Source organism: Alosa pseudoharengus, unplaced genomic scaffold (assembly GCF_046254945.1).
Source record: "Alosa pseudoharengus isolate Yale_2024_CS ecotype anadromous, Long Island Sound unplaced genomic scaffold, YU_APseudo_1.1 YU_APseudo_1.1_scf_17, whole genome shotgun sequence".
Lineage (NCBI taxonomy): Eukaryota > Metazoa > Chordata > Actinopteri > Clupeiformes > Clupeidae > Alosa > Alosa pseudoharengus.
In genome coordinates, this window is record NW_027468640.1 from 9,010,523 (window position 1) to 9,030,577 (window position 20,055).

The 20,055-nt window shown below is 40.7% G+C and overlaps 1 long non-coding RNA gene and 1 pseudogene across 3 annotated transcripts; one reads left to right on the forward strand and one right to left on the reverse strand.

Moving 5' to 3' along the window:
* The first annotated feature begins 190 nt into the window (after positions 1 to 190).
* On the forward strand, positions 191 to 966 carry LOC143127210 (cold-inducible RNA-binding protein B pseudogene; annotated as a pseudogene).
* Positions 967 to 5,108: 4,142 nt separating this feature from the next.
* On the reverse strand, positions 5,109 to 18,466 carry LOC143127214 (uncharacterized). 3 transcript variants are annotated; one of them, XR_012987548.1, is made up of 4 exons: positions 18,359 to 18,466; positions 17,287 to 17,368; positions 14,496 to 14,632; positions 5,109 to 8,201 (listed from the first exon to the last, which is right to left on the reverse strand). It is a non-coding gene; the product is annotated as an uncharacterized LOC143127214 (long non-coding RNA). The 3 variants fall into 3 exon arrangements; XR_012987549.1 differs by lacking the exon at positions 18,359 to 18,466 and adding an exon at positions 17,741 to 18,001; XR_012987550.1 differs by lacking the exon at positions 18,359 to 18,466 and adding an exon at positions 17,552 to 17,627.
* Positions 18,467 to 20,055: the final 1,589 nt, after the last annotated feature.

The window sequence follows — 20,055 nt, forward strand, 5'->3', positions numbered from 1 at the left end:
ATTTATTGCTGTAATTCGATTGCGAATTTCTTTTTATTAATATTACAGGCTTTTTAGATGGGAAGCCGGTTGTCGCTCATTGATGGCGTCAAAGACTAGCGCGAAATTTTAAGAAAAGGGGGCGTGAAGATATTCACCACAATGCACCTCGTTCGCGAACTGCCAATAAAAACCAACGAAAGAGCGGAAGGTTTCATCACGAGCCCCGGATTCAGGCGCACATCACGAAGAACAGTCTTTGCTCTTCAGCACACGAGGCGTACAGCAGCAAAATGTCTGACGAGGGAAAACTGTTCGTCGGTGGACTTAGCTTCGACACAACGGAGCAGTCCCTTGAAGATGCTTTCAGTGGGTATGGGCCCATCTCAAACATTCACGTTGCCAGAAATCGGGACACTCAGCAATCGCGTGGCTTTGGTTTCGTCACATTCGAAAACCCGGACGAAGCAAAAAACGCCATGGATGAAATGAATGGAAAGTCTGTCGACGGCAGAACGATCCGCGTGGACAAGGCCGGAAAGCCTGGTGGTGGCGGAGGCGGCGGCGGCGGCGGCTACCGTGGCGGCGGAGGCGGTGGATACGGTGGAGGCTACCGAGGTGGTCGTGGCAGAGGAGGCGGAGGATACGGCGGTGGCGGATACGGCGGCGGTGGCGGAGGAGGCTGGTGATCGTGGATAGGCCCTAATGCTGACCAAAAACATCCAGGCACATCTTACTGCACCGCAGCGCAACCTTTTAAAGCAGGATGCCGTAAGCAGAACGCTGACCAATCTCTTCTTGGACTGTAATACACATAACTCCGCGTAAGCGTCCCTGGATAAATAAATTAATCTTGTAAATGAGATGCGTGTTCTTCAAACGTTCCTCAGGGATCACATTTTCCATTAACAGGAAATGAGCCCTGGTCTGTTATATAATGCAATGCAATGTGATGTGAAAATGGATCAAAATAAATACTAAAAGTTATTTTGTGTGTGTGTGCGATAATTGCTAAGAATCAAAGGTCTTGCCTGGTGAAAACGATGCCTTTTAAGAAAGTAACGTTAGTGCGACACAGTCAGCGGCGGCGCCTGAAGTAAACTCAGCCACTCAACTCTTGGTCAATAGACCTCAAGTTCGCCTACAAAAAAGCTACCATCTTTGCCCATATAAGGAGATCCCGTATTTTGGGATTTTTTTCTTAGAGGAAAAGAACATGGGAGATTTTGAATTCTCACCTGTTAAACTTTCGCGGGGACAAAGAAATCGAAAATGCAGCCGTTTTGGTCTACGCGCTTTCGTTCTCTGCCTTCATGTGGATACTCTTGATTTTGGCTACGTGAAGACGGCACACCTTGATTTTTGTTACCCCAGAGCTAACTTGCAATACAATTTGCCATAGGTAGTTAGCTTCAATTAACACCCAGATCTCTATATGGTTAAAGATGGCAGTTTTGATTACATTTTGTAGGTGAACTTCAGAGGTCCATTAATTAAAGGTTTCTCGAAAGCTTCTGGTCTTCACTTGAACTTAGTGTGAACTTATGGCATAAAAGATTGCTTGCATGGTGCCCTCTATACATAACATCTCTGAGGAATTATCTAGGAATATCATAGCCAAATACCAATCTACAAGGTGCTCCCTAAACTTTAGTCCTATCTTTCAGAAAACACAAAGAAAAACTGAATTTGATTACTACAGACTTATCTTTAAGAGGTAGAATCTTACTCCCAAAAGCTGATGGTATATCTAGACTTACTTATGGTGCTCTCTCTAGCTGTAGATAGTAGCTTGTCCAAAAACTAGATGTACCGCATAGCGGTACAAAATATGACCGCCGCTCAGTCCTGTACAGCCGTTCCGCGAAAATAAATCACACTTCAATTTGCCTCCATATTTTACTCCATCCCCCACTCTTGAAACTTTTGTGTATGCTTGTTTGGCATGCCTGAGTGTGTGTGTGCGGCTGCACAGAAAGTAGCCTACTGGTGCTGAAAAGTTGAATAGATTGTAGAATAGCCAAAGAAGATGTAGCATTGTTATAAAACCTTTAAAATCTCTAAACATTCACAAGTAGGGCAGTTCATCACAGTTCATCCATTGCAACTGATCGATGAAAGGTCATTTACACCTGTAGGCTACATTGTATTTGGGAAAAGCAAAAGGTATCAGCATAATGTTATTTATGTATTTATTTGTTTGTTTGTTTATGAACAAAAACATCTCTGTCAGTTCCATGCCGTTTTCAACAGCTATCAAAAACAAAGGTCATTTTTTGATGGATGGATTTTTTGTGAATGTTTCTTCTTCTACATAAGATTTTAGTCATCTTTAGTTCATGTAATACTTCATTGTCAATGCACAAATTAAGTAACAGTAGTCTGAAACGTTATTGTTAATGCACAAATTAAGTAACAGTAGTCTGAAACGAAATGCTGTTTTACATGTAACCAGGTGCAAACTAGAATTGCGGTTCCGAGGAACTGCAAGAGTGGGTTTGATCAGGGGCATGGAACTCGGCCTCATACAAGGATTCCAACGGTACCTCATTTATGAAAATCAGACATACGGGTCAAAAGTTACATGCACACACCTTCATATACACAGACAGCCCAGCCCAGCTAATTAGAGCTCTGCCAGATGGCTTAGAACTCTGCCAGGTGCAAGCTTAAGCAATTAGAGCTGTGATGTCACAATCGAAATTTGAATTCTGAACATTCCGCCATTCATTTCAATGGGGCTAAAAAACGCAGAAAAACGGGAATACTGCGAAAACGACAAGGGCCAGCGACACGAAAGTAACAAGCAAGTTACACCGGTTCGGGCCTGAATTTTTGGAGTTCGAACCGCCCACAGCATGGCTTGCTGGATCAAACCCACTAATAATAAGAAGAAAACTTAAGAAGAACAATAGTGGGCTTGCTGGATCAAACCCACTAATAACTGACATGTCCAAATGGGCCTTGATGAAATGCGTCGCTAGACTGTTCATACACATTTTAACGGGCCAAAGTTGAAGAACTGTTGTCCGTTATTGTTCGTGCAAATATAGGCTGATTCATGTTCCCTTGCATTGTGTAAATGAGGTCCATGGCTAGTCTGGCTTTCACCAGACCAAGCTCAATCTTTTAAGAAATCAAAAAATAAATAGCGGGCAGATCAGGCTGGGTTCACCCAGCCTAGTCCATGGCACCCGATATTGTTTAATTTTCCGATTTAGATATCCACGCTCTGGCTATTCTAAATGCAAAAATGCATCAGGGAGTTATGACAAAACTGTAACTAACAAACTAGATCCTAATAGAAAGCTGTTAGCTTCCCTAAGCTACAGGTAGGCTTATAAGGTAGGCCTATTTACAACATAAATTGTCAATAGGCTATGCTGGCGACACAAATAAAATCTCCTTTGGAAACCAATGGCTTACGCCTTACAGTATCAAGCGGACTTAAACTGCCATATTGTGGCGAAAAGTTGTAATAAAATTCATGCAGCTCCATGAGTTAAGGAAAGCGCGAATGAAGTAGCCACTTCTAAATGGGACCCACTACACAGTAGCTTAAGGTGTGTTGCTAAAGCAACCATAATGAAATGAAGGTGTCATTGTTTGGATACTTCACACACACATGCTTTTTAATTTCACAGACTACAACTACCAAGCTGGAATCAAAGCACATCGATTCCCCTCTCACACACCCTGCACGCACTTAAAACGAAATAAACAGGCGTCTTAGTCTCACGCATGTATAGGCAAAACTGTATCAGACAGGTGTAACGTTGGTAAATCTTCCATTGCACAGAATGATTTTTGTAGCACGTGCAACAAATGACAGTCGAAAGATACAATTACAGTGCTGCTATCAATTTGCTTGGTATATCCGCATTTCTAGTTTTCTACAAATGCAATCAATCAAATTGGCCTCCATCACTCAACCAACGCTAACGGTAACATTACCTAGGTCCTTATTGATATTATAAGATTAACGTACCTGCAGTAAAAACCAAGCATGTCCGATAAACATCCTCAGATTTATGTCGGCTTCAAGGAGAAATGGGAATTACATTTCATGTGAACATCGTCCTATCCTTATTAGACGTTCTCTGCGGTAAATTACAGTCCTTGTAGGAAGCGTCCATTGTTTTTTTCAAACCACTTTTAACTTCCAACAAAATTACGTCTCACTGCAACGATGCGCCATCTAGTGGACAAACGACTACTTATCGCTAATACTGGAAATGCAGCCATGATGATGGTGATGAATATTTATTATGGCTTTCTTTTAATCCTACTGAATTTGTAATTATGTATCGGCCGTTCTAATACCGATAGTATGTGGGTGCCTGTGTGTGTGTGCATGTGTATATTTGTGCACCGCCATCTACAGGCCAATGAGTGTACAGTCACTAAATGTACACATAACCTAATTTTTTTTAGACCCCCCCATGGATGAAATTCTACGAAACGTGGCATACCCCCAGAGAATGCCAGGTCAATCATACACATAAAATTTGGTGCAGTTCTGAACATCTTAACTGAAGATAGGGGCGATTAAAGCAGAATAATATTGCATTTTCATTTTTTACCGGGGGGGTGCAAATCACAAATGAGTGATTATGGGCCAGGTTGATGTGGGCCCTTGAGACCAACATACCATAAAAGATTCTTCATCCTCAGTGCCACGGTTCAGGTAGTTATTTAGGAAAAACTGCTTTTTTTGCAGTTCGGGGGGCCCAGCACGGGGGTGGAGTGGCCCCCGGGGACGAAACAAAAATTTTCCGTAAAAGTCTAGTGGGGCTACATACCCACCAAATTTCATGTGCCCCGGTGGTTCGGTGTCCCGGGTATCATTGACCAAAAATTCAGGAAGTAGATGACGGGAAAAAAATAAATAAATAAAAATAAATTTTGACAATCCCTATATGACCGCTTCGCTAGCGGCGGTCATAATAATGATTCTATGTTGCTTAACTTTATATGAAAAAACAATACATTTTATTTAAAAAACAATGTTATAATGAACTGTAATCAATAACTTCACCTTAAATAACACTTACAAAATAAACTGGATTAGACAGTTTATTAATAACCCTAACTATGTTTTCAAGTGGTGGCCTGGAGTTTTTATTGATGTGCAAATAAGATTATTAAAATCCCAATCAAATTGTCTAACTTTCACAAGCAAATGTTTTTGGCATGTTCTCTCATATTTAAGCATAACTTCTCACCTCACAAATGCTACATTTGGAATAACATAACATTCTCTGCAAAAGGTCAAGGTAAACTTTATTATCCACAAGTAGGAAATTCACGTGGTCACCATTACACACTCCATTGTTATACAGCCTACAAATACATACAAAACAAAACAATAAAAGAACAAAGACAAGACAGACAAAGCAGTAAACATTGAAGAAACATGACAAGCATGTATGAATTAATAAAATAGTGAAGTGCTGATACAGAATGCTCATAGTTTAAAATGCCTGTAGTTTAAAGTCTATTGTTGTACAGTCTAATTGCTGTAGGCACAAAAGACTTGCTGTACCATGTGGTCCTAATTTTCCTTTGCAGGAGTCTGTCATGCACTTGACCTGTTGCTTCTTAAGAAATTCTGATGAAGAGGGTGGGTTGAATCATTTATAATTTGTTCTGTCTTTTTTAGACTAAGGTCATCATACAATTGAGCTACAGATACCTGATGAACTCCAATGATCTATACTGGCTGTTTTGACTATTCGTTGCAGTTTATTTTGGTCCATAATATACATGCTACCAAAGGCACAAATAAGGCCAAATGATAAAATACACTGCAAGAGAGCTTTGTAAAACATCTGAAGAATACAGCTGTCTATTCTAAAATGATTGAGTTTCCTTAAAAAAAAAACATCCTCTTCTGCAACTTTTTGTGCTTGTGCACATTTCGTTAAATGTCAGTTTATTGTCTATTTATTTTAACACCCAAATATGTGTATGTTGTGACCCGATCTACCACTACACCATTTATATGAGGGTGGAACTATAATTCCCTTTTTATTAAAATCTATGGTCATCTCCTTTGTTTTGTTAACATTAACCACAAGAACTGTACACCATTTATTAAAACCCTGCACCTCTCTCTCAAAACCCTCTACGGATGCAGCATTAGACTTTACAAAACCCACTTAATGTTGTATCATCAGTATATTTAAAATGAGTGTGGTCTGAGGAGGTTGCTTGGCAGTTATTGGTGTATAAGGTGTATATAATAGGGGACAGAACGCACGCGTGTGGTGCCCCTGTGTTCATGGTTTTTAACAATGAGACACATGATTTGAATTTGACTTGTTGAATCCACAAAACTAATCTTGGGTTAACCCCAAGGTGTGACGAACAAAGGGAGACCACACACTTTAGCAGCTCATATGCCAGTAGTTTAATACAAACAACGTTTCGGCCTGTGGCCTTTCTCAAGTCTTACGAACCCCAAGGTGTACCAATTTTTTTACCATCAGGTGGGGTTGGATTATGTTGAAGGCACTGCTTAAGTCTATGAACACAATCTCACATCTTCAACCTCTCTCTGTGTGATATGCAAATTGGTTTGGGTGTAAGGATGCTGTGACCTCACATAAAAGCTTTTTCAGGATTATTTTTTCAAAAGATTTCATTGCTGTAGATGTTAGGCAACAGGGTCAGGTCATTAAGTTCCCTAGGTTAACAAACCTCTTTTTTTTTTTTTTACTGGTTTAACAATAACATTACACTTGTTAGTCAACTTTTTGATCCAAATGGTAAACTAGGAATACTCAGAATTTCTAAGACGATATCAAATATGCTATTGTTTTGATGCAATTCCCACTGGGATTATAATGTTGTTAAAGGGTAATACTCCCCCACAACCACTTACTCATCTAATCAAATTAACTGATACTACTGTGGTTGGTTTGTGCTTCTCAGTAGAAAATCACAGTATTAATAGGAAAATTAGTGCTTTATTCCAGACTGACATTGTTACTATTCCCTATGTCATTCCATACTGGAATGGTATAGTAGAGAGTATTTCTTGGAAGAAAGTGAGGTCCTTACCTTTCAAATACCTTGTTACTAATAAAGTGAGAGAAGTATCGTTTAAACGAATAAGGTTTTACCCAGCAAAATCCTTTCTTAAAAGATACAATTTCCCCTGGGAATCAATAAAGTATCTATCTATCTATCTCTATCTATCTACAAGCAGGATATTGTTTCTAACTGCTCGTTTTGTAATATAAATGATGAAAACGTGTCACATCTTTTTTGGAATTGTCCCCATACAGTAATATTCTGGTCAGAGTTCCTAAAATTCATTCACACAGTATTAATCCCAGATTTTTCATTTTGCTTGTTTTCTTTGGAATGTTTGACTTTGAAGCTGAATATGAAGGTAAACACTTCATTATAAATTGTTTATTTCCATATGCTAAATACCACATCCATAGCATCAAATTCAGTGGTTCTAAACTATTCTTTCTAGTTTTATGAATGAGTTTAGAAATTACATTGTTTCAATTAAGTAACAATACTAAGACCGTAAGAACTCTGACCTCAAAGGTTTATTAATGAGTTTAGACCCAGGCCTTTTGTGACTGTGGCTGTACCCTGTATGTTGTGTATCTGATGTAATGTTGTATGTCTTTTGTTCTGTGTATTTTGTGTTGTATTTTACTCTAATGAAATGTATAAATAAATGAAAAAATAATAATAAAAAAAGCATGTTCAAAAGACGAAAAAAGATGTCAGAGGTCTATGAGGATTTTCTGCCAGTATCTCCGCTCATGGTCACCTGGGGGGTAGCCGTGGCTTCCTGGTTATCGCTTCGGACTTGTAACCGGTTTGCCGGTTCGAACCCCGACCAGTAGGCACGGCTGAAGTGCCCTTGAGCAAGGCGCCTAACCCCTCACTGCTCCCCGAGCGCCGCTGTTGTTGCAGGCAGCTCACTGCGCCGGGATTAGTGTGTGCTTCACCTCACTGTGTCTTCACTGTGTGCTGAGTGTGTTTCACTAATTCACGGATTGGGATAAATGCAGAGACCAAATTTCCCTCACAGGATCAAAAGAGTATATATACTTATACCTGGCAGGAAGGAGGAGAGGACAGGACAGGAAGATGTCGGAAGATGTCGGATCAGCACCATAATCAACCACCATTCATTCTGCTGTCAGGGTTCATATTCGGAAGCCACCAAACACTTCCGCACCTAATAAAGACTGAGAAGAGAAGAGATTTTTGAGCTCTTCACTGATATTTTTGAAGTGTATTTAATAAATAATTAATAAATGTATTAACTATGTGTAAAAGCTTGGGCACAAAACTGAAAGACAACAAGACAAATTGATATGACTATTTTCATTTGCTCATAAGATAAGAAATCTTGACCCTCTGGAACATGGACAGACCCTGAGTGTGGCCAGAGCTTGGGTACGCTTGGTTTTGCATCTCAAGTTTATAAAATGTGACTTGCGTCCCTCTTGTTCCAACCTCCCCACCCTGGTCATCTCCAAGCTGGACTATTGTAATTCACTATTAGCTGGCTTACCTGCTTGTGTTGTAAGATCATTACAGCTGATTCAGAATGCTGAAGCACGCATGGTCTTCAATCAGCCAAAGATGACTTGTAACTCCTCTCCTAGATACTCTCCATTGGCTCCCTATAGTAGCCAGAATTAAATTTAAATCTCTCACTTTGGCCTATAGGACACTGACTGGATCTGCTCCTTGCTATTTTAACTCAGTGATCAAGATGTACATCCCCAACCGCCCACTGCGGTCTTCTGATGAGCATCTGTTGTGTCGACCAGTCATAAACGCTAGGTCAAATTCAAGACTCTTTTCCTCAGTGGGTCTTCAGGAATTTTTTGAAGATAGAGAGGGATGTCCCTGGTCTAGTAGGAACTGGTAGCGCGTTCCACCAACGAGGAACAACAGATGAGAAAAGTTTGGATTGGCCTGAGCATAGGACTACCGGTGGCAGAGCTAGACTTAGTTCGTCTGAGGGGCGCGACGGTCGGGAGGTAGCATATGCCTGTATGAGGTTATAACCTGACAGAGAGAGGTGCTGAGACACCCAAGCGTTGTGTCGACCCCACCCACATAAAGTCAAGAAGTCTCACCCCCCTCCTCCTGTTTTTGTCAGTGTGCAGTCTCTCAAACCCAGCTTGGATGTAGATGAGTTGAGTGTGATGGAGTAATTGTAGCGAAGACTATTTGGCAATTCAAACTGTTAACAATACAGAATATATTACTGTTGGAATACAATACGAAGTTCAGTGAAACAAGTTCAGTTCAGTGATACAATATGCTTGATTAATTGATTTTTGTTTGAATTTGAAAATTTGTATGGTTTGAACATTTTGGCACAAATTAAACTTCATAAGACATGACCAAGGAGACTGCCGATGTTCGTTTCACATTGGCATTCCCTGCTGTCCTTTGTTTTAAGTGGAAGGGGAAAAAAGGAGGATGGGGGTTTTGGGGTTGTTTTCAAATGTTCATGATTTTTATGTTCTGTTTAGTATTAGTCTTAATGTAGCATGCACAGCGCAGGGAGCAGATGGGCGTTCTCTTCTACGGTCACACATACATCTGAATGATATACAGAATGATATATACAATTTCATGATTAAAGGGCTCTAGTTATCCAATAATGGTCAAGTTAGTGACTTAAAGCGATGGGTCGGAGTAATTTGAGGGTGTGCATTGGCACTGCCCTCACAATTCGATTCGATTACGATTCACCAGGTAACGATTCGATTCAATTCGATTCTACGATGCATCAAAATTGTACTGCACACAACAAGGCAAATTTTGAGGTCATGAGGCAACACAAGCAGTCAGATATTGAACAGATTTTATTGGCTGCTATGTGTGTATTATCACTCTCCTGTATCTTTGACATAAATGTCATTAAATAATGGAATTTCACCATTTTAGGGGCAAGGCTACTTGGCCTTCAGTTGGGCATATTTGGTGGGGGGCACAAAGGCCACATGTCAGGGCACCAAGGGCAAAGTTAATTATACAGTAGTAGGCTATAAAAATGATCAAAGTTGTATTTAGCCTATTCACAGCAGTAGACCTGCATCACTGTAGCATATGAAACATTACAAAAACATGAAACATGGCATATTACATAGAACTGTAAATCATCTAATATTTAGATATCTAGGATATATTTAACATTTATTTTATATTTGGCCTGTTATGAAATCATGTAATGAACAATTTAAGCACAACTCAGTTTTAAGAAACTCAAATAGCATAGATGCATGCTTAGCATTTTGTGATCATTAAGGCCACTTTCACAAACTCTTAGTCAGCTGTCCTCTGATTTACCAGCAGAAAGTCATTAGTTTCTGACAGCGCTACTCGACCAGGGTTCGACCAAGGGAAAACAGGTTCTGGGAAGGTGTTTGGCTCGGGGTCATGGTGCACTCCGAACCATCGCTTTAACATACATGCCAGTGTTTCCCATACATTGACTTATTTGTGGCGGCCCACCACAATATATACACTGACCACCACACAATGACTTTCCAGGCTGTACTAAATTGTGCTTAAATCTGGTTAGCATCATAACCACGCTGTGCTAATTTGTAAAAAAAAAAAAATGTTGTATTCAAGTTAATTCTGAAACACTGCATGCCTTCAATTAAGTATAAGTAAGTATAAGTATATATACTCTTTTGATCCCGTGAGGTCTCTGCATTTATCCCAATCCGTGAATTAGTGAAGCACACTCAGCACACAGTGAAGTGAAGCACACAGTAATCCCGACGCAGTGAGCTGCCTGCAACAACAGCGGCGCTCAGGGAGCAGTGAGGGGTTAGGTGCCTTGCTCAAGGGCACTTCAGCCGTTCCTACTGGTCGGGGTTTGAACCGGCAACCCTCCGGTTACAAGTCCGAAGCGCTAACCAGTAGGCCACGGCTGCCCTAATTAGAACCTGGGCGTGGACCTCGAGACAGACGGAATCTCGCACAGTACTCGGGCCGGGTAGTGATCGCCTGTGCCTGCTGCAGACCTTTTACAGCAACTCATTGCTTTTCTGATTTTGCATGTGACTGTAAGGCTTTAATGCTTAAACTATACAGCTCCAACGCCTTCTTACACAGTGTGCAATAAGCTTGATACCAATTGTAGATTTAGATTGCTTACTAAATGTACACTTTCCCATCGTGATAGATATTACCAGGATATTTTAGTTAAACTAGTGACTCACAGTGAGTAATAAGAGCTTAGAGGAGATTAAATCTGTTTCGAGCACAGTCACTATACCAACATTTTTGTCTGATACCGATACCAAGTGAAAAATGTATTTTTCAATACTTTTTTAAATTTGATTTGGGGGCCCCCACCACCTTGAAACCATCAGTAATATTGAATATTGAGTGATCATTCACATCAGTGGCGATCCTAGACTCTGCTCGACCCTACACACACAGAAAATTATAGCTTATGCCATGTTTCTATTTCATATTTTGGAATTCATATAAATGTTACTTTGTTAATAATTTAGTATTTTATGATTTGCATAATTACATATAGCTAAAATATTTAGTAAGTTAAATAGTTCATATTGATCTGTAAACTATTACACTTGTCATTACATTGGTGGTGTGTAGGTCTAATTGAGTGCCTGTCACTTTAAGAGGAACGTGAAAGTAATTTGCTTTCAGTCTCACGGTTTTAGACTAGTGGAACATAGTTGTGCATAGTGCAAGGATAGGTGGATGCAATCCATTGTCTTTTCTCTTATCATTCTGGCATTAGATAAAATAAATGTTCAAAAAAATAACTTGGGATCATAGAAGAAATAGGTGTCTTGCAATGTTCATTTCTGTATGAAACCGAGTTAATTGAAAAGGGCTCGAAATTATATTAATTTCATTTGCGATTGTCCTTTTTCTTCATAAGGAGCATTGCGTCGACTAAGCTATTTCAGAGCGCAAGGTCGTTCTCTTAGACAATTTGTAAAATAATGCAACCAGATTGACTTGACTGTATGGGGCGCAGGCAAATCCCAATGAACTGTAAATTAAAGTTTTTTTTTTTTTTTTTTTAGTAGAAACACATTTTAGTAGACTGTCAGACTGTTACATGGGCTCCGCCTTCCCGCGGGCTGCAGTGAGACGTACTTGATTAATCTGTAACTACACAATCTTTTCGGCTCTGAATCTTCCATAACAGTGCCGCCTGCTGTTATGAAAATGTATTACCTCTCGCGCACGCGCAGAACGTACGCTTCGCTTCGATGTGTTCCGAGTAGGCTTGGGTATCGAATATCGAGTATTGGTTGGAACCGGGACTATCTTTGCGATTTTCCCGGAATCGTTCAAAAGTTTAAATTTCGATTCCTAGTTTCGATTCCCAGTCCGCCGACTGGAAGAAGAAACGGCTGAACACCAACGAAGAAGCGCATAGTTCATAGAATTAAAATTCATGGAGAATGTCAGACTATTTCATTCAGAAAGCAGGATTCCCGCGGATCCTTAAAAAGTCTTAAATACAACTGAATTTTCGAAAGAGAGGTATTAAATGTGCGTATGGGACCGCCAGCGAGTGCAAGAGAGCGAGTGATGTCTCCATCCAGTTTCGTGTACTTAAAACGCAATTGTATAAGTGATAGGCTATTAGGCTACGGGAGGAAGTGTAGTGGTTGCAGAGTGAAGATGTTTTTCACGGGTTTGGTTAAAGGTGTGAAAACGGTAATAATACAGTAGGCCTATGTACAAAATAATATGCCCGGCGTTTTCGTGGTGTAGCTGAGGCCTGAGAGATAGACAGGTAGCCTACGTGGAATGAGGGAGCCTACTAGAATGAGCGGGAGAAAGAGTTGGTAAGCCAGTTAGCGATAGGTTTGGACATATGTTCGAATTTAGGCCGGACATATGGATTTTAAAAGCCCTGCTGTCCGGCGTCCGGCACAGCCTCAAGCCGGACGTTCATTTGTTCTCCTTTTTGGAGTTGCGCTTGGCATCTAAAGTCTTTGCTCATACGCAGCATCGTTTCACAAGCTATGGACGCGAAGACTGCTGGTGAAATTATATGCAGTGCTTCGCAATCAGGAGGAAATACTGTATATGTTAAGTTGATCTGTTTGCATCTTTCCAGCGTGTGTTGCTGGCCTAGCCTAGGGAAGAAAATATCTGTCTAAGTTATAATAGCCTACCTGTAATATCTGCCAGCAGCTTGCTTGCCAGCGTTTCCAGTAGGCTAGGCCTACTTCGCAAAAGTTGTGAAATATAACCGCATATGTTTTGAATGTCGGCGACTGCTACATAAAAAAAATACGTGCGTTCATAATACGTGCGTGCTTGAGATGAAACCAGCAGTTTTCAGCAGGATCATGCGAAGAGGATCTGTCTCTTAATTAATTTAAAACAAGTCAATGGTTTTACAATGTTTCAGTCAAGCTTTGGTTGGTTTAGATACAACTGGTATGCAAAATGTAAAGTAGTGGATTAACTTTAATTTGCTGTGCTGCATATTGGACAATAGATGCATATAGTAAATTATATAAAGTAGGCTTATTAAAATATGTAAATAGCTTAGTTAACTTTGAAAAAAATATTGAAGGGAATCTAGTCCAGTGCACATGTCTTTGGCAAGTAGCCCTAGGCTACTACAGACACAGGTGAAGAACAGCCTCAGCTGTAAGCAAAACCAAATATGTACAGCCAGCTTCAAAAGCAAGCAGTCCAGACCCTAAAATTGGGCATTTATAGCTGTGAAGGTAATTCACACACAATTATTTTCTTTCGCCAAAATATATTTGGTAAGTTCTGTAGACATCCAAAATGGGGTGGGGGTTAAAATTAGTAGGAAAAAAAAACTATTGCAACAGTCATATATATCTTTTTGCCGTGGTATAGTCTTAATTTTCATTTAGATGTCTTGAAAAGGTCTTAAAAGTCTTTAAATTTGCACTTGGAAAATGTGCAGATACCCTGAGAAAGACCGTTGGTTAGCTAGCTCATTTAAAATATCCTAAACTTTTTTTGACCCTGCCTTTAAAAAAAATCGGAATCGAGAATCGTTAGGAACCGGAATCGAAATAAGGAATCGGAATTGGAATCGGAATCGTTCAAATTGAAACGATACCCAACCCTTGTTCCGAGGCACTTTTTTGACCAAACCGTCCAACTGTTTTTCTGCCGGCGGTCGGCTGTTGGCTTGGTGTGTCCCGGCTATTAGACAACAGCCAAGATATCGAAGGAGTGGCTTCAGGACATCTCTGTGAAAGTATTTGCTGCAGCTGCTGTGCCATATTGTGGAGCAAAGGCAGCATGGGTAGGTCCTGTAAGCAGTGGAGACCCAACAGCTGAAAGGGCTGAATACCAAGGCCTTCCTGTACCTGTCCCCTTTAACTGGGTAGTGCAGCAAGTCCCTGTAATATAAACAAGCCTTATGCTACCACCAGTTCTTTTGCTGGAACGTTCCTGGATTGGATTCGGCTGGCCTGCTGCTGCCACTGATATGAGGTGTAATGATGATTATAACTCACCTCTATGGCTTTCAGGGCCTGTTCCACAGTCTCAAACTCCACAAAGGCAAATCCTTTAGGCTGCCCTGTGGACTTGTACCGCAATGGCTGAACACACGCTCTATCCAGCTGTGGGTCACATCTTTGGGCAGAAGTTCCTGAGAAAGATGGGTAATTGAACGGTCACACAGGGATTGATTGATTTTATTTGACCATCTCGTTTTAAGAGATGATACAGCATTGCACCATACATTAAGACAACAACAATGCGCCAGGATAACACAATAAAGCTCTAAGCCTTAGGGGTGTTTAACTCATATTAGGTAGTGGGCTGGATTTGTTGGAATGAGACGTCGTGAGGGCCGTCATTGTCATGGTCATTATAATTTTTCTGCTTCTGGTATCAGAGTGTTGTTAGATGATACATCACATCACTTATGAGCAAACAATTACAAATAATGTACTGCTGTCATAAACTGCTCTTTCTATCTTGAAATGCCCTACTTCCATGTTAGTTTTTCCGTTTTTTTTCTTTCTGAGGATGGTTTGTAGTGCTAGGTTTAATCAATTTATCATATCATGGAGATATTGCTTATTACAGTGTTTTTCAACCACTGTGCCGGGGCACACTAGTGTGCCGTGAGAGATCATCAGGTGTGCCGCAGAAAATTACCCAAATGTCACTCACTGGTCCAGAAAAGCAATCATTGATTGTATGATTGCACTATTTGTGGTATGCAGGCATTGTACAACAGGGGCCCCAGTATTCACAGAATCATCACATATCCAGTTCATAACAATTAAATTAGATATAGTCACAAATGAAACATGGGGCGCTTGTTTTATTGAGCAGGAAGCCATAATAAGGCCATATCTGTATTATTTGACATTTTAGGCTATGGTATGTTTATTTTTTCTTCACACAGGATGTTAGTGTGCCGTGGGACATTTTATGTGTCAAAAGTGTGCCGTGGCACAAAAAAGGTTGAAAAACACTGGCTTATTACACATCGTTGAAGACATATGGATGTGCATATCTTTTTTCTCTAATTTTCCCTTCCTACCCAAAACATCTGGGGGCTGTATGAAACCTGCTGGCAGGCCTGATCTGGCCCCCGGGCCTTTTGACACCCCTGCTGTAGAGGCTTATTTGGGGCCTAGCAGCGAAGCTTTTCCTATTATTATACTTCTGACATTGAAGTCTATGGCAGCCCAACGGGTCAAAATTTGGTTGAAAATTGAACCGCTGGGTCGAAAGTTATGAAATTCGGCGCACTGATTCAGGACCGTCCCATGATTACTCTCACCAATTTACAGAACTCTATGCCCAACACTCTAGCGCCACCAATGGACCAAAACTGGATTGCATTCACGCATGTGACCATTGAACGGTGCATTCGATTTTCACAAATCAAGCACCGTTGGAATCCCTGGACTGACCTGAGTTGAATGACCCCTCGTCACTTTCCGCCATATTGGACCACCGCCATATTGGATTTAGTCCAAACTCTACGAAAAGTTTCAGCGTTTGTAAATTTCTTCTGATTTTCACGAAGAGGCGGAGATGATCTTCTGCCTGAGCCGCACAAACGATACTTGTCAGATTTTTCAATTTCATTTTAGTTTGCCCGTGACAGCCAATTAAATATGGTGACGAAGCCGCCAAACAGGAAGTGGACAAACATCTAGGTGACGCTTTTAGTTAACGTAACAAAACTCGATACCGTTAGTCAGGACACCGTCCCAATCACTCACAGCAATTTTTATGCATATACATTGAACGCACTAGCGCCACCACCAGTTCAATGCTGCACATGCATTCATGCGCATTATCCTTGACTCTTTTGTCTGATTTTCACAATTGAGGTAGCGTCTGAATCCTTGGACCATCCCGATTTCATCGACCCCTATCCCGTCACTTTCTGCCATATTGGACCTCCGCCATATTGAATTTGGTCCAAACTCTACGGAAAGTTTCAGCAGTCACAAATTTCATCTGGATTTTTCAAATTCCACTTTATTGGCCCATGACAACCAATCAAATATGGCGATGAAGCCACAAAACAGGAAGTGGGCTAACATCTCGGAGACGCTTTAATGTATGAAGTCCAAACTTGGTAAAGGGACTTGGTACCTGATTATGGCATTTTGGCATCATTTGGCCTCTATAGGGGGCGCTGTAATACAGGAAGTGGGCTCATATTTCAGCAACGCTTCATGGTATGAAGTCCAAACTTGATACATGGACATATTAGCTGATTGTGAGGACATGCAAGGAAAGTGGTCTCCTTTGACCTTTAGGGGTGCTGTAATAAAGAAAGTGAGCTCACATCTCAGCAACACTTTGGTGTATGAAGTCCAAACTTGGTAGAGGGACATGGTAGCTGATTGTGAGAACGCACAAGGACATTGGTGTAATTTGGCCTCTTGCTGTGAGTGCTTGCTCATGCCATGGCAACACCATTCCTGCTATAGCGCACTGCTAGGCCCCCGCATTGCTGCTTGCAGCTATATTTATATTGTAGTCCCTTAGAGGCCATCTACACTATGTCGGATACAAATGTATCCGACGCACTTTCATTATGATTCGCCCTCCCTTCCACATTAGAGGGGGAAGGGGCGAGTATCGATAGGAGCAGGCTTCACCCTCTCTCTTTCTTGGGTTTCTTAAGAGTGCTAGACTGAACTTGTACAAAGTGCGGCCTTTTCTTCCTTCCGGTCCACACCCTGACAGTCACACAATCAGACGGATGGACTGGGAAGCTCAGAGGAGTTTCACAATAAAGGTAACACAAGTGAAATGTTTTTTTACCACATAAACGGTGCGCTGGTCCACGTCCTTTGGATCCTCCCCAAGTGGATGTTTCCTGCGAATTTTGGTTCCTTGGGTTGACCTATGAAACAGATATTGAGCCAATATGTGACACATAAAATAGCCTTTAATGATACAACTTAAAAAAAAAAAAAAGCAAAGGAGAGCCTTTCAGATTATTTTCACCATCTAACAAATTTTCATACACACAGACATGAAAGCACAGCACTGTGAGATCATTTAATTTGCTTTTATACAAACTTACATCAGAGAACAGGTGCAAACAATATCGGATTTTTGGTTGATTTGACCATACTTCAAACTTCAAAACAGGCACTTTACTTTGGATAGACAATAGAATACATAGTGATTAACGTCAAAAAATCTAGAGTGAAATAACTTAACCTTTGATACCCCGATATGTTTAAGACATCAAATTGCCCGTTATAGTTACCAAATTGATAGCCAAGGAGCCAGACGTGAACACACGTAGTAGATAGAGTGCTTTCATTATACAACTAAACACGACAAAATACTTCTACCCTTGAGCTCCTGTATGCAAGCTGCCCGTATGTTTGTGTGAAAGAATGGTGTCACAGCATGTCAGAGCGAGAAGGATGTGAAAAATAATAACTAGGAACATTCAAGTCAGCGTATCCCCAATGTTATATTAACGAAAACATCGAGTGAAAGCTCACATCCATCCCTCTACTCGTTGATGAGTTGTTTCAGGAGCGCTCCAGTAAAAACCCTCATCTTATTGTGGACACTGCCTAGTGTGGGACACCTAAGCTCCAGTGTGTGTGGCTCTTCTCCAAACGAATGAATGTCAGTGAAACTATGGGAAAGCCAAAGCTATAGGCTATAGGGTCTGTGATAAAAATTGGATGTGGATTTAATGTGTTGCCCTCACACTGTAGCAAAATATAGCCTATTACAGAAGTTAAAAAAGCAAAAAATGTCCCATATTAGGGCAATCCACCCTATCTCCACCCGAAGGTCTCTTATCGGTGTACGTTTCTAATCAACATTAAACTTTAACTCACTAGTATGAGTTTTAACTTTAACTCACCAGTATGAGTATCGAACAAAAGCTCACACAAACGTCATGTATTCGTTTTGCGGCCTCTGGGGTCCTTCATGAAAAAGCATTTCGCAGTTATACTTTTGTAGTAATTCCCTTGCGTTTCTGTACTTAAAACAAATCGGTACATCTTATATGATGATATATTATAATATACCACGTATTGTATTTTTATTTATTGATGTAATTCCATTGCAAATTACTTTTTATTAATATTGCAGGCTTATCAGATGGGAAGCCGGTTGTCGCTCGTTGATGGCGTCAGACTAGCGCGAAATTTTGCAACAAGATCGAGAGACGTGCACACGAGGGACCAACTACAGCCAGACGTGCAGTCAGCACGCGCTCTATCGCCATACTACCAGAGAATGTCTAATAAGGGGAGAACCACTGATCTATAAAGAACACGTGTTCTTTATAGATCAGTGGGGAGAACCTTCACTCTCGGAACTCTTCCGGTGTGGTACTGCATCTAGGGGCGCTCACGGGCGAGTCCAGAATGAATGGAGGTCTATGGAGCTGTACCCCTCAAAATCCACTTTTCTCGGGATATCATTTTTTTTCAAGTAATTTGAATATTGTATTCGAAAGGGGAGGCAAAGACAATACACTTGGTTGAGTATTATATTTTTTAAAGTCACTTAATTGTTCTAAAAAGTCTTTCAAACGTGCCAATGACGTCATTCATTAGCATGATCATAGCATAGCATAGCATCAATGCTACCGTGTTATGGGCAACAACGACCCAACCTGTAAGAAAACGAAAGGACATGACTCCCGGATTATTTCACTTTTGATTGAAAATCCATATCCATTTTGCGAAAAATAAAATAAAATCTGAGGGTTTCAGTTGTTAAATAGGTGAAAACAACAAATGTAGCCATGTAGCTCCATAGGACCCCATGTATTTTGGACTCGCCCGCGATCGCCATCTAGGTAAACTCTGGTGAACTGCAGCCAAATTCGGTTTGTATGGGATTAATAGAGAGTGGGGAGGCTCTCCTTAGACGAGCTCTGGTAATAACCGATTTCTCCATTTCCTCATTTACAAACACGGCGCATATTTAAAGGAACCATATGTAAGATTGTGGCCAAAACTGGTACTGCAATCACTTTCAAAATACTGAAGAGCGGTGTATCCCCTCCCCCTCCCCCCTGACTCGAGGTTGCCAACGCGGATGGCGAAACACTACTGACTTCCTGATTAGTAGATAGGTGGAGGGTGGCGCATCAGGCCAAAACACAACATGACATGACAAAACACAACATCAACAACAGTTGAGGGCTGCAACTTCACTTTTTAAATGACAATATCCTGGCTGGACTACTGTTGTCAGTGATATAAGTATTTGAAATGAACATGATTTCTTGATGTCTAGTGACATATCAGGGCCATTTTATGATTAATTGAAATATTTTTCTTACATACGGTTCCTTTAACTGGCTAGGCTAGTTTAGTTGTGTAGTTTAGTTGTGTAACACAGCGCATATTTAACTGGCTAGGCTAGTTTAGTTGTGTAGTTTAGTTGTGTAACACAGCGCATATTTAACTGGCTAGGCTAGTTTAGTTGTGTAAACTGCCGTATCGAAGTCAAATGTGAAGACGTGACATATTTAATATTAAGATTAGCGTTTTAGTTTAAACAAGCCAGTGAAGTTTATGCCTCAAACAGCTGATTTCACCA